This window comes from Siniperca chuatsi, linkage group LG14 (genome assembly GCF_020085105.1).
Source record: "Siniperca chuatsi isolate FFG_IHB_CAS linkage group LG14, ASM2008510v1, whole genome shotgun sequence".
Lineage (NCBI taxonomy): Eukaryota > Metazoa > Chordata > Actinopteri > Centrarchiformes > Sinipercidae > Siniperca > Siniperca chuatsi.
In genome coordinates, this window is record NC_058055.1 from 2,602,676 (window position 1) to 2,614,846 (window position 12,171).

Genomic DNA, 12,171 nt, shown 5'->3' on the forward strand with positions numbered 1-12,171 from the left:
TGGTTCCCAAACCGGACACCCTCCGGCCCCTGACTGCGCCTAGAAATTCTGTCCATATAAATTATGAACAGAACCGGTGACAAAGGGCAGCCCTGGCGGAGTCCAACATGCACCGGGAACAGGTCTGACTTACTGCCGGCAATGCGAACACAGCTCCTGCTCCGGTTATACAGGGACCGGACAGCCCTTAGCAAAGGGCCCCGGACCCCATACTCCCAGAGCACTCCCCACAAAGCGCCCGGGGCACACGGTCGAATGCCTTCTCCAGATCCACAAAGCACATGTGGACTGGTTGGGCAAACTCCCATGAACCCTCGAGCACCCGATGGAGAGTATAGAGCTGGTCCAGTGTTCCACGACCGGGCGAAAACCACTCTGCTCCTCCTGAATCCGAGGTTCGACTATCGGACGAATTCTCCTCTCCAGTACCCTGGAGTAGACCTTACCGGGAGGCTGAGAAGTGTGATCCTCTGTGATTGGAACACACCCTCCGGTCCCCCTTCTTATACAGAGGGACCACCACCCCGGTCTGCCAGTCCAGAGGCGCTGTCCCAGACCGCCACGCGATGTTGCAGAGACGTGTCAGCCAAGACAGTCCCACAACATCCAGAGACTTAAGATACTCAGGACGGATCTCATCCACCCCTGAAGCCTTGCCACCAAGGAGCTTGCCAACAACCTCAGTGACTTCGGCCAGGGTGATGGATGAGTCCGCCTCGGGTCCCCAGCCTCCGCTTCCTCTTCGGAAGCGTGACAGCGGGATTGAGGAGATCCTCAAAGTATTCCTTCCACCGTCCGACAACATCCCCAGTCGAGGTCAACAGCTCTCCACCCGCACCAGACACGGTGTTGGTGAAGCACTGCTTCCCCCTCCTGAGCCGTCGGACGGTTTGCCAGAATTTCTTTGAGGCCGACCGATAGTCCTCCTCCATGGCCTCTCCGAACCTCTCCCAATCCTGAGTTTTTGCCTCTGTGACCGCCGCGGGCTGCAGCACGCTTAGCCTGCCGGTACCTGTCAGCTGCCTCGGGAGTCCCACGAGCCAACAAGGCCCGATAGGACTCCTTCTTCAGCCTGACGGCATCCCTTACTTCCGGCGTCCACCACCGGGTTCGGGATTGCCGCGCGACAGGCACCAGAAACCTTGCGACCACAGCTACGAGCCGCGCATGATCGACAATGGAGGTGGAAAACATGGTCCACTCGGACTCAATGTCCCCAGCCTCCCGGGATCTGGGAGAAGCTCTCCCGGAGGTGTGAGTTGTAGACCCTGCTGACAGCGGGCTCCGCCAGACGTTCCCAGCAGACCCTCACGATACGCTTGGGCCTGCCAAGTCTGTCCGGCTTCCTCCCCTGCCAGCGGATCCAACTCACCACCAGGTGGTGATCGGTTGACAGCTCCGCCCCTCTCTTCACCCGAGTGTCCAAGACACGCGGCCGGAGGTCAGATGATACGACAACAAAGTCGATCATCGACCTCCGCCTAGGGGTGTCCTGGTGCCACGATGCACTGATGGACACCCTTGTGCTTGAACATGGTGTTAGTTATGGACAAACTGCAACTAGCACAGAAGTCCAACAACTGAACACCACTTGGGTTCAGATCAGGGGCCGTTCCTTCCGATTACCCCTCTCCAGGTGGCACTGTCGTTTGCCACGTGGGCGTTGAAGTCCCCAGTAGAACAACGGAGTCCCGGGCGGTGCACTGTCTAGTACCCCTCCCAGGGACCCCAAGAAGGCCTGGTACTCTGCACTGCTGTTCGGCCCATAGGCCGCCACAACAGTGAGAGACCTGTCCCCACCCGAAGGCGGAGGGACGCGACCCTCTCGTTCACCGGGTAAACTCCAACACGTGACGGCTGAGCTGTGGGGCTATGAGCAGGCCCACACCAGCCCGCCGCCGCCTCTCCCGCAGGCAACGCCAGAGAAATGGAGCGTCCAGCCCCTCTCGAGGAGACGGGTTCCAGAGCCCAGGCTGTGCGTGGAGGCGAGGCCGACTATATCTAGCCGGTAACGCTCAACCTCCCGCACAAGCTCAGGCTCCTTCCCCAGCGAAGTGACATTCCATGTCCCTAGAGCCAGTTTCTGTGTCCGGAGATCTGGTCGCCGGCCCCTGCCTCGGCTGCCGCCCAGATCTCTGCACCGGCCCCTTACGGATCCTCCTGCGGGTGGTGGGTCCACGGGAGGACGGCCCCACGTCGCTCCTTCGGGCTGTGCCCGGCCGGGCCCCGTGGGGAAAGGCCCGGCCACCAGGCGCTCGCCGTCGAGCACCCACCCCGGGCCTGGCTCCAGGGTGGGGCCCCGGTAGCGCCAATCCGGGCGACGTAACTGGCCATGGTTGAAAATACATGTATGTATCACCCCAAAACATGCAAAAAAGACTCTTGGAGCCATACCCTAAACCCAACAGGAGGTCAGCCATTTTGAATTGAATGTGCACTTTTCAGCCATTTTTCGGCATTTACAGGCTCTTTAACAAACTCCTCCTAGAGAATTAATCGGATCGACTTCAAATTTTCGCAGCGCAATCTAAAGACCTTTACGATGAAAAGTTGCTCAAAGCTTGGGTTTCGTCGAACGGCGTGGCCGTCATGGGGCGGCGAATTTTGATTTTTCACCGGGAAACAGGAAGTGGTTTGTATCACGACTGTACATTGTCCAACCAAACTTCATATGTATGATATTATTATTCAGTTATTGTCACGGCGCCACCTACTGGCAACGGGAAATGGCATGTTTTACACATTGATTTACTCCAGCCAACAGATTGAGTACATCCATTTCACATGTCGTCAGAAATGTACTTAAGACCTTGGTGATGCTTTATTGTAAGGATTGTGAGTTTTCAGCAAACGGCCTTGGCCTTGGGGGCGCGGCTAATTTCGATGCTTCGCCATGACACAAAGCTGTTGTAACTTCACTTTACATTGTCCCAGCTGCCCCAAATTTCACATGCTGGATAAGAGTCCAGGCCTGAACACATCCACATCCCCAAACTGGGTCATTGTCATAGCACCACCTACTGACAACAGGAAGTTACCCTTAAAAAATTCAGCTGCTTCTTGCAGTTTCACCCACATGTACAAAATTTGGGAGGCACATGTAAGATGCCAAGAAAAAAAGTCTATTAGTGACAAGACCTAAATCCAACAGGAAGTCGGCCATTTTGAATTCATTTTCATTTCTTTGGCGATTTATAGGGGTCATACTTTAACAAACTCATCCCAGACGGTTATTCTGATCAACCTCAAACTTAGTCAGCATACATTAAAAAAAAGTTGCAGATGAAAAGTTATCAAAAGCTTGAGTTTTTGTCGAACAATGTGGCTGTTAAAGGGCGGCAAATTTTGATGTTTCACCATGAAACAGGAACAGGTCGTTACTTTACTGTACATGGTCCCATCTGAACCAAACTTCACATGTATGATAAGAGTCCCGCCCTGAACACATCCATATGAAATATTTAGTTATTGTCATAGCACCACCTGCTGGCAACAGGAAGTCAGCCTTCTGTGACAACATCATCCAATTTACATCAAATTAACATGGTGTGGTTTAATGTGTGTTCTCTAGCACCACATAGTAGACACAGAAAGTAATATTTAAACAGGAAATTGCTTAACTTCAATTTACATTTTTACATTTTTCAATTTGTCCAAATTAAAAAAACATTAAAAACATTAAACAACAGTTAAAAAATTAGACATTGACCAATGAACTTCAAAAGGGACGTTGAGCCAATCATCACAAAACTTGGAACAGGATATGTCCACTTAAGTACCTGAAACATACCCTGAAAGTTTCATTCAAATCGACCCCTAGTAGGCGCTACAAATGCAAAAAATATGTGTGGCATAACACAAATCAGACTATGAATCACAAATTGTGTGTTTTCTTCATTCTATTTGTGAAAATGCAAAAAAGGGAGATTTCACTGCTTTTGTCACATGTAGGCCACATTTGACCAGGTCCAGATCATATCCTTTAAACTTCTAATGGACTGTGTTGGCTTGAAACCCGGAATTGCCGCTTGCGACTATATTTTTTCATTATATTATATTGTAGTTAGTTATGTTAGTATTGTGTCATACACATACAAGAGTCCAGCACTTGGACATATAAAAAACCAAAATATTGTTGCAGTGCTGAAATTTGTCATACTGGAATATTACTTCTTACATATCACATTACATTGCAATACAACTTTGTCCTATGTCCCATAATTTTTTTGATTTTGCTTTACAAATAAAATCTGCCACAGAAAAGGTTCCCTTCCTAAAATACACCTCCATTTTTTTTTTTATATATCCAAAAGAAGTCATCAGAAAAGAAGGGCATTTTACTAAAAAGTGTAGCCTTTAAACAACACACATAACAAACTATGTCTTTTCTCTTCAGGGACACAGTAAACCTGCCTGTTTCTACACTTCACCTGAATGTAACTTTGCATACACACATCTTTGAGACAATATGTTTGAAATTATGGTTTGTACCAAACATAAACTGACCATCTTCCCTTATACATACTGTAAAGAACAATTAACACAGAGTACCATGAATATTACACTGTAATTTGTTTTTTAAAGTAAAAAATAAATCAATCATATAATTAGTATTTATTTTCCAAAAGTTTGATTGATTGCAGTGACAAAGATCTGTTGTGACGTACTGTATATTTCAATGCATTTTAAAGACATCGTTTTCCATATCATGATGGTAACGAAATGTTTGTTCAACATCTGAACTAACACAGCAGCCAATAAAGATATTGTTACCAGTGATGTTGGTGAAACAAATTTCCAATTTTTTGGAGGAAGCACCTATTCTATTCTGACTGTTAACTTGTCAACACATCAAAGTACAGAACACGTATATTTGACCAAAGATCAAAATCCTCTGCCTATGTCCAGCTATTCCTGTAAAGAGTACTATTAAGCATTTTGTATGGTCACCTGAACATGCTACATTTGAACCCTACTGATTCTCATTTGACTTCAGGCAGACTGTGCTATTACAGTCTGAATTCAAAACAGAATAGATTTTTTTTTGTCACAGCTGTACAGTTCACATTTTTCTTCCAGAAATTAATTTTAAATGAAAAGCTCAAATTTCTTCAGTCAGTGAGTATTCAGCTTTTCCGCAATGTCACTCCTAATTGCATCCAAATTCTTTTGAATGTCCTTGAATGGATGACTAACATTCAAATGACAAGACATGAATAAGAAGGAAACATATACAGTTAGAGATAGAATTGTGGAGACACACACTCGCACACATATGGGTGAGGCTGTAAAACAGAACACTGACCCCGAGCCAAATTAGAACCGGAAGATTCATGTGAAAGTATTTGGGAGGCCCTGGTCAAAGCCCAAACTTTCTATTGAGAATTGTGGAATGACTTAAAGATAACTGCTCACAAAGGCCCCCCCTCAGTCCAACTTGATCGAGCTTAAAAGAATCTGTGCGGGAAGAATGGGAGAAAATCCCATCTGAGGATGTGCCATGTTGTTGCACATGTTTCCAAGAAGACTTCAAGCTGAATAAGCTGCCAAAGATGTCTTTAAGGTAATGAGTCAGGGGAGTGATTTATTTATTTATTTATTTTTCAAATGAGAGCTTTCTGGATTTCAATTTAAATAAATAAAAAAAGAGACAAAAAATGGTTTTGCCAGGAATTAATTATATATATATATATTAAAAATATGGAGTGAGTCAGAGGGTTGAAAACTTTCTGAAGGTGCTGTAAATGATCCGCAGACTGTGGATACCCACAACTCCACAGGGACTGAGCAACATGGATCTGCCCTGATGCATAAAGTGCAGAGGCATAAATCAATGATCAATCAACAGTGTGATATTGTTGCATTATTAGTAGACTGACGCTGGAGGAGATTCTGCCTATTTCAAGCATGGTTTAATTCATTATACAGGAGAAGTCTATATTTAATTAACTCGGACATTGACTGTAATGATTTATCCTGTCAGGTTGAATAGTGACATAAATGTGTTAGGTAATGATGTGTAAATGTAGAAATTTCATATCAGCACTGCTTCAGAGTGGATCTACTCAGTTTCATATTGATGAATTAGAAATTGGTTGGAATGTATTTTCTTTGGTGATCAGCTTGTCCAGAAGTGAGCTTGATTTGATTTTTGATGATTTGACACATCTGGATTTTTCAGTCCTTCAAAGTTGGCTTGAAATTTACCTGGAGAGAGAAACAAGTCCTTTAACTCAAACCTGGAAAAGTGCATCTTATTCACAGTTAGCTGGTTCATGACCAAGAGTTTCTAGGGTTAGACTCCATTTATGAACCCATTTTCAAATGACAAATTTTATTAGATGCATGAGGATTTTAGATGAGAACATAGGTGATTGAAACACCATTGCAATATGTGTAATTATCACAATTTAATTTTCAAAGTAAAAAGTTAAATACCTATATTTGATAAAACACACGACAAAATATTAAAGGTACCCTTTAGAAAGAACGACCACTTAAGAAGAAATAAATGAACTCAACTTTCTGACTGTTAAAAGGCAGATGGAACCAGAGAACATGATATTTAACTAACTGCTTGCATCAAATATACAGGCTGTATATACGTGGATTATTGCAAATTGGAATATGTTTATAAAATGAAAATAAAGTAATTAAATGCAACGATTCATCAAACACACTTTCTATCAAACAAACCTTATGGTTTAACTGCATTCACTCATAATAACATGTGGAAACATGCTGCACATAACTGCAATCAGCACTCAGCCAATCATATGAATGCTGATCATGGTTGTAACTCTCTACTACTGTTGCCTTTATTTCAAAGTAAGAACTCACTGTTATTCATAATAATTTCATCTAAGACTAACTGATTAATACTCAAACTGCGTTTGAAGAACTAAATAAGATGAATGAGAATTAATAGGATCTTTTTAGTCTGATAGCTACATGCCTGAATTAGTTAAGCCACGTTTTAAGAACAGGGCATATAAATTAAACTGAAACTGAAAAAAAAGTGTGTTTATGGTGTGTTGGTGTGTGTGTTAGGGAATCACTATCAAGTTTTTATGAAGTTTTTGTAATCTCATGAAACTGCTAAAAGAAAATATTTCAACATCTTGAAATTGTAAAAGTCTTCCACAATCATAGTTTTCATTTGTGGTACCCCACATTAAGACCTCTAAGATTCCTCCTGCGTTCATCATCTGCAGCGTCTGATCAGATCGCAGCAGAGAAGCGACCTCCCCGCTCACAGCAGGTGAGCCTTCCGTCCCTGCAGGTATCAAGGAATGTTCTGCTCAAAACCCAGAAATGAATGTGCTGGTGAGCTGCTGGCAGTGACTAACGTTGCTGTTCCATCTGAAGATGAGAGCACAGTCAAGGACAGGGATCCGAGTGTATTTATATTCAGTTCAATTCAATTGTATTTATATAGCGCCAAATCATAACAGAAGTGAAGAGTAGGCTTAAGACTTTCCTCTTTGATGAAGCATATAGTTAGGGCTGGCTTGGGTGAGTCCTGAACCATCCCTTAGTTATGCTGCTATAGGCCTAGACTGCCGGGAGACTTCCCATGATGCACCTCTTTCTCTCTCTCCTCCTCTCCCTCTCCATTTGTATCCCATTACTGCATGTTACTAACTCGACATCTTCTGTCCCGTAGTTCTGTACTGGGAAATAATGTAGCTTTTCCTGAACATTGTTCTATACTTCTGTTGTCAGTGAAATGGTAAAAAAAATCTACAGACGTAAGGTGGTGATGCAGGTCATATTAAAATCAGGCAAAAATGAACTAAATTTGATACAGCTGCAATGATTGTGTATAAAGTCATGTTAGAAGAAACTCCCAGTCATGTAATGTAATGGATAATGTGTCAGTGACAGTGCCGTGATTTTTATAGAAAAGCCAATGTTGTGAGAAAACCAGTACATATTGGTGTTAGCTAAACAGAGTAAAAGCACAAAGTGGACTGAATCTTTCTGTCCTCGGGCGTGGGTGAAGACTCTCGGAGGGAACGGTCTGTTGCCCATTCTGGCCTGCGTGACTTCATCCGCTGTCTTGCTCATATGAGTGGAAGGAAATGACAAAGACAAGATCATAAACTTGCATAGGTGATGGAACAGGATGTATAGTACTGCAGCTGCGTGCACAGTTCCTCTGATATGGAGATGATTTAGTCTCATACAAGAAGAGATTAGCCACACGGTTGACTGGGGACCTCAGCAGTTCTCTTATTCACTTAGGTCACTAAACTGGACATTGAGCATTACATCTCCGCCATAATTAATAATAATTGTGCAATATTCTGTGTTCTACTTACGTGCAATATTAGTTTTCCCTTGTTAGTTTTTCTTTTCTTCTTTTTTATTGCTACTGATACTATATACCTCAATTACTCTTCAACAGTACATGCACCCCCGCTTATTAATATTATTTATTACATAAGGACATTGTACATTGTATTAGACTGTACTTTCATCATCAACCAGTAAACCCACTTGGTACTTGACACTTAGTTTATCTTATACTTATACCGACATGATACTTAATTTATTTCTGACCTGTTTTATAGTGTTTATAGTGTATCATATCGTTTTTGTGTGCACTGACGTAAAGACGAGCTACTGTAACAAAGAGTTTCCCTACGGGGATCGATAAAGTATTTCTGATTCTGATTCTGATTATTCGTCCCCTCCCCTCCAGCTATGACCTTGGCCTATCTTTGCATTTATACCGCACAAACACTCAAGATTATGCCCATAAGTACTTCATCCCAGTAAACACATCATCGTATTCTTGTTTTCTTCATAGATAAAGTCGTGCATTCATTGGCTCATCTTCAACACACAAATATGGATTCATCTTATTTGACAGTGGCCCTGTGAAGTCAAATTGTAAATGTGACAAAAATAATGCATTTATTAGTTTTGACAGGGTCGCTGTTATAAGAATGAATGCATGTTTGTGTGTTGGAGTAAAGGCAAATGACTGCAGTGTTGTATTTGGGTGGCTGTGGCTTATAATAATAAATGATAATAAACTTTATTTATGCAGGGAGTCTAATCAATATCTCTTTTTTGGTGGCCTTAAGGTGGCCATGGGAAAGGTTCAGTGTGCATGATTGTAGATGTTAGGAGTTAGGATAATTTGGTTATGAAATACATATTAACATGCAAGGTTAAAAATGATGGTGAGACAGACAATACTATACTTTTTTAAAAGCACAAGGACAAAAGGAAGGCAGAGAGGCTGCCAACTATTTCCACTATTTACAAGCAGATATGTGCAGCAGAACACAAGATGACTAAAAGATGCTTCAATTTTGCCAGCACTGGCACAGAGTCGGTAGTCATCAGAGAGTTGGATTTTAATCATATGGTTGGAGAGTTTGCACAAAGAAAGACCAGAAGGTCATGCCATATGCCATCCTTGCTTTCACGTTCCTGTAATACAGGCTGTGGCTGATGTCTTTATTTTTACATGTGGTGTTTTTGTTGGCAAAGTGTTTTGTTGATTCAGTTGTAATAACAGGGTGAACATAATTGAAGACTCTAATACTTGGAAAAAAAACTTGTGGCTGATTTTTGAGGGTACTCAGTTAATGTTATTTTGCATCAAGTGTTTCTTCAGTGCTGTGCATGAAGTCTGTTACTTACAGAGCCCCCTAAAGGTCATAGCCAGAATTTGTCTGCTTTTGCATTCCCTCACTTCATACTTTATACTTTTCTTCTTCCAGTCCTTCTGAGCCCACATAATATGTCTATTTCTGCTCAGCTGCTCCCAGCGTAATGCAACAGTATATCAGCTCCCTGAACTTTACTTTGAACTGGGCCTTAAGTATGCTGATACAGTACTACTGCTCAATAGGCAGGCATGGTTATGTAATTAGTGAAAGTAAACTGAAACGAACTCTTAGATCGAGAGGTCTCTCCAGAAGAAAGCAGCACGGTAATCTGCAGGATGCTGTCGGTTTCATCCGTGAACACTTCCTGTCCTCTGTACTGGACTGTAGCCCAGAGGCAGAATTACAGATGTGCAGCTGAATCTGCCTCATAAAGCTAATGTGCTGTATTTGTACGAGACAAAAAAAGCAACAAACAAGAAGGCGACTGAAATGCTGCAAACAGAGTCTGTGGTTCTGTCACAGAGAGAGCAGACAGCACTGAACCACTTGCAGAGATTCATCAGGAACGCAGACCAACGCAGGTTGGAAAGCTTTTGTGCTTCTGCACAGGCTCCTCTGTTCTTTGCACAAAACTAATTAAAGTAACCTTCAGTGCTGAAACAGGGTTTGGTAGAAGGCCTGTTGCTGTAAGTGTGGAGCAATAACTGATGTTCCTTATACACACAGCTCCCACCCAGAAGATTGATAATGTTCTGTCCAATATCTTCTTTACAATGGACATCATATACGGTGAGGTGTCCATAAACAATGCTAAATGTATTAACTTGAGAATCTCCTCACTACCTTCCATTCCAAACAGACATATGGCTCAGAAGGAACGGAAGAGGTAAAGTATTGAGGGACAATGCAAAATATTGCGAGGGAATGCAAAAGTAGTACTCAACAAAATTCTTGCCGTGACCTTTAGGGGGCTCCGTAATCACTTTAGCTGTCCTCTGGTGTTTTATGTATGCTAATCAGAATAGAATTGTTACAGTGATTTGACAGACATTTACCAATGCGGGAGAAAACTAGACTTGTGTCTATATATGATGGAAAAATGTTTGGTATGGTAGAAATACAGTATGGTGGTTACTTTCTATCAGGGGAACTTACAGTGAGGCAGACTGCTGGTATTTTCATAGTTGTTAGCCCTAATTACATCTATTTATAACACCCCTCTTCTCTTGAACTTTAATTTGAAGACCTAATGGAGTAAAAGTCTCTAGATTGGTGCTTGGAGAACACTTCAATTGTGTCAATTATTAAGGCCATTTTGAAATCATTTTGTGAAGTTGTCTATTGATCAAACCTAACTAGTTAAGTTAATGAGGGCATTTGAGGACAAAGCAGTGGTTTTGCCTCTGCAAACCATGTCAAAGTAAAGTGATTCACCAATCTAGCTGCTTGCAGTGTATAAAAGCAAGAACGTCACCTTGCATTAAAACTGTCTGCAGAGAACAATCCTCATTGAATTTGTTATATCTTTACTATTTCCATACCAGTGTTGCACTGTCATGTTTGTGGCAAAGGAGAATGGAGATTGTGAGAGATGAAACAGTGTTAAGATCAGCGGCTTTCAGTTTGGCGTTAACAGTGAAATCAGCCACGTTTCCACTGAAGTCAGTGACGCCTGAGACGCACACGAGTTTGAATTTGGACTCTGTAAAGAAACTTGGTTTTGGCATTTTATGCCCCAGAAATACTACTCTAAATTAACTTTTAATCTTTAACATTAACAGTGTTAAACATGGAAGAATATACTCAGACTCCTGTAATTCCTTCAGTGAGAAAGCTTCTTTTGTCTGTTTTAGCCAACCAGACGACGCTTCAACTTTCTGTTTCCATCTCATAACCCACGCTGCCAAAATGAAGCTCAGACTCTGATGTTTTATTTTGTAATTTTTTGTTTGTTTGTTGGCTAGTTTGGAGTTGACAAGGTAAACATGATCTATGTTCATGTTCCTTCTTCTTTTTCAGATGAAACTGTTGTTTTTAAAACTATGTTATAAACAAGGATTATTATTACTGCATACTGTAATGCACTGGATAGCATCAACCCTCATGAGAACATTTTTACAAGACTTAGATTCGATATAAAGGCAACTCAAAAGGATATTTTATTATCTTGGACTGGTTATCGGCTACATCTATAAAAGTGAAATCACGTTAGTCCTTCTTCCCTGCTGCCTTTGGTCTGAGCAAGACACAAAAGAAAAAAACTTTGATTCCCTCTTCAGAGAAGCAATAGAGTTATATCTTGTAATTGGAACATTGTTGGTGTTCATCATGCTGTGAGAACACTGGCTGGTTAGCGCTTCAGGCTCATCATTTTCTGTCAAGAACCTTTTCAAATGTACTAGTGGTGTAGCCAGTTTTTTGTCTCTCTCTCTTCAAATGTCCATATGCAAGAATAACATTTTTGATTTAAATTTAAGGAACTAATGAACTGTTGTTAGTAGTTACTTTTTCCACATTAGGTCAATAGCAAAAATAAAACCCT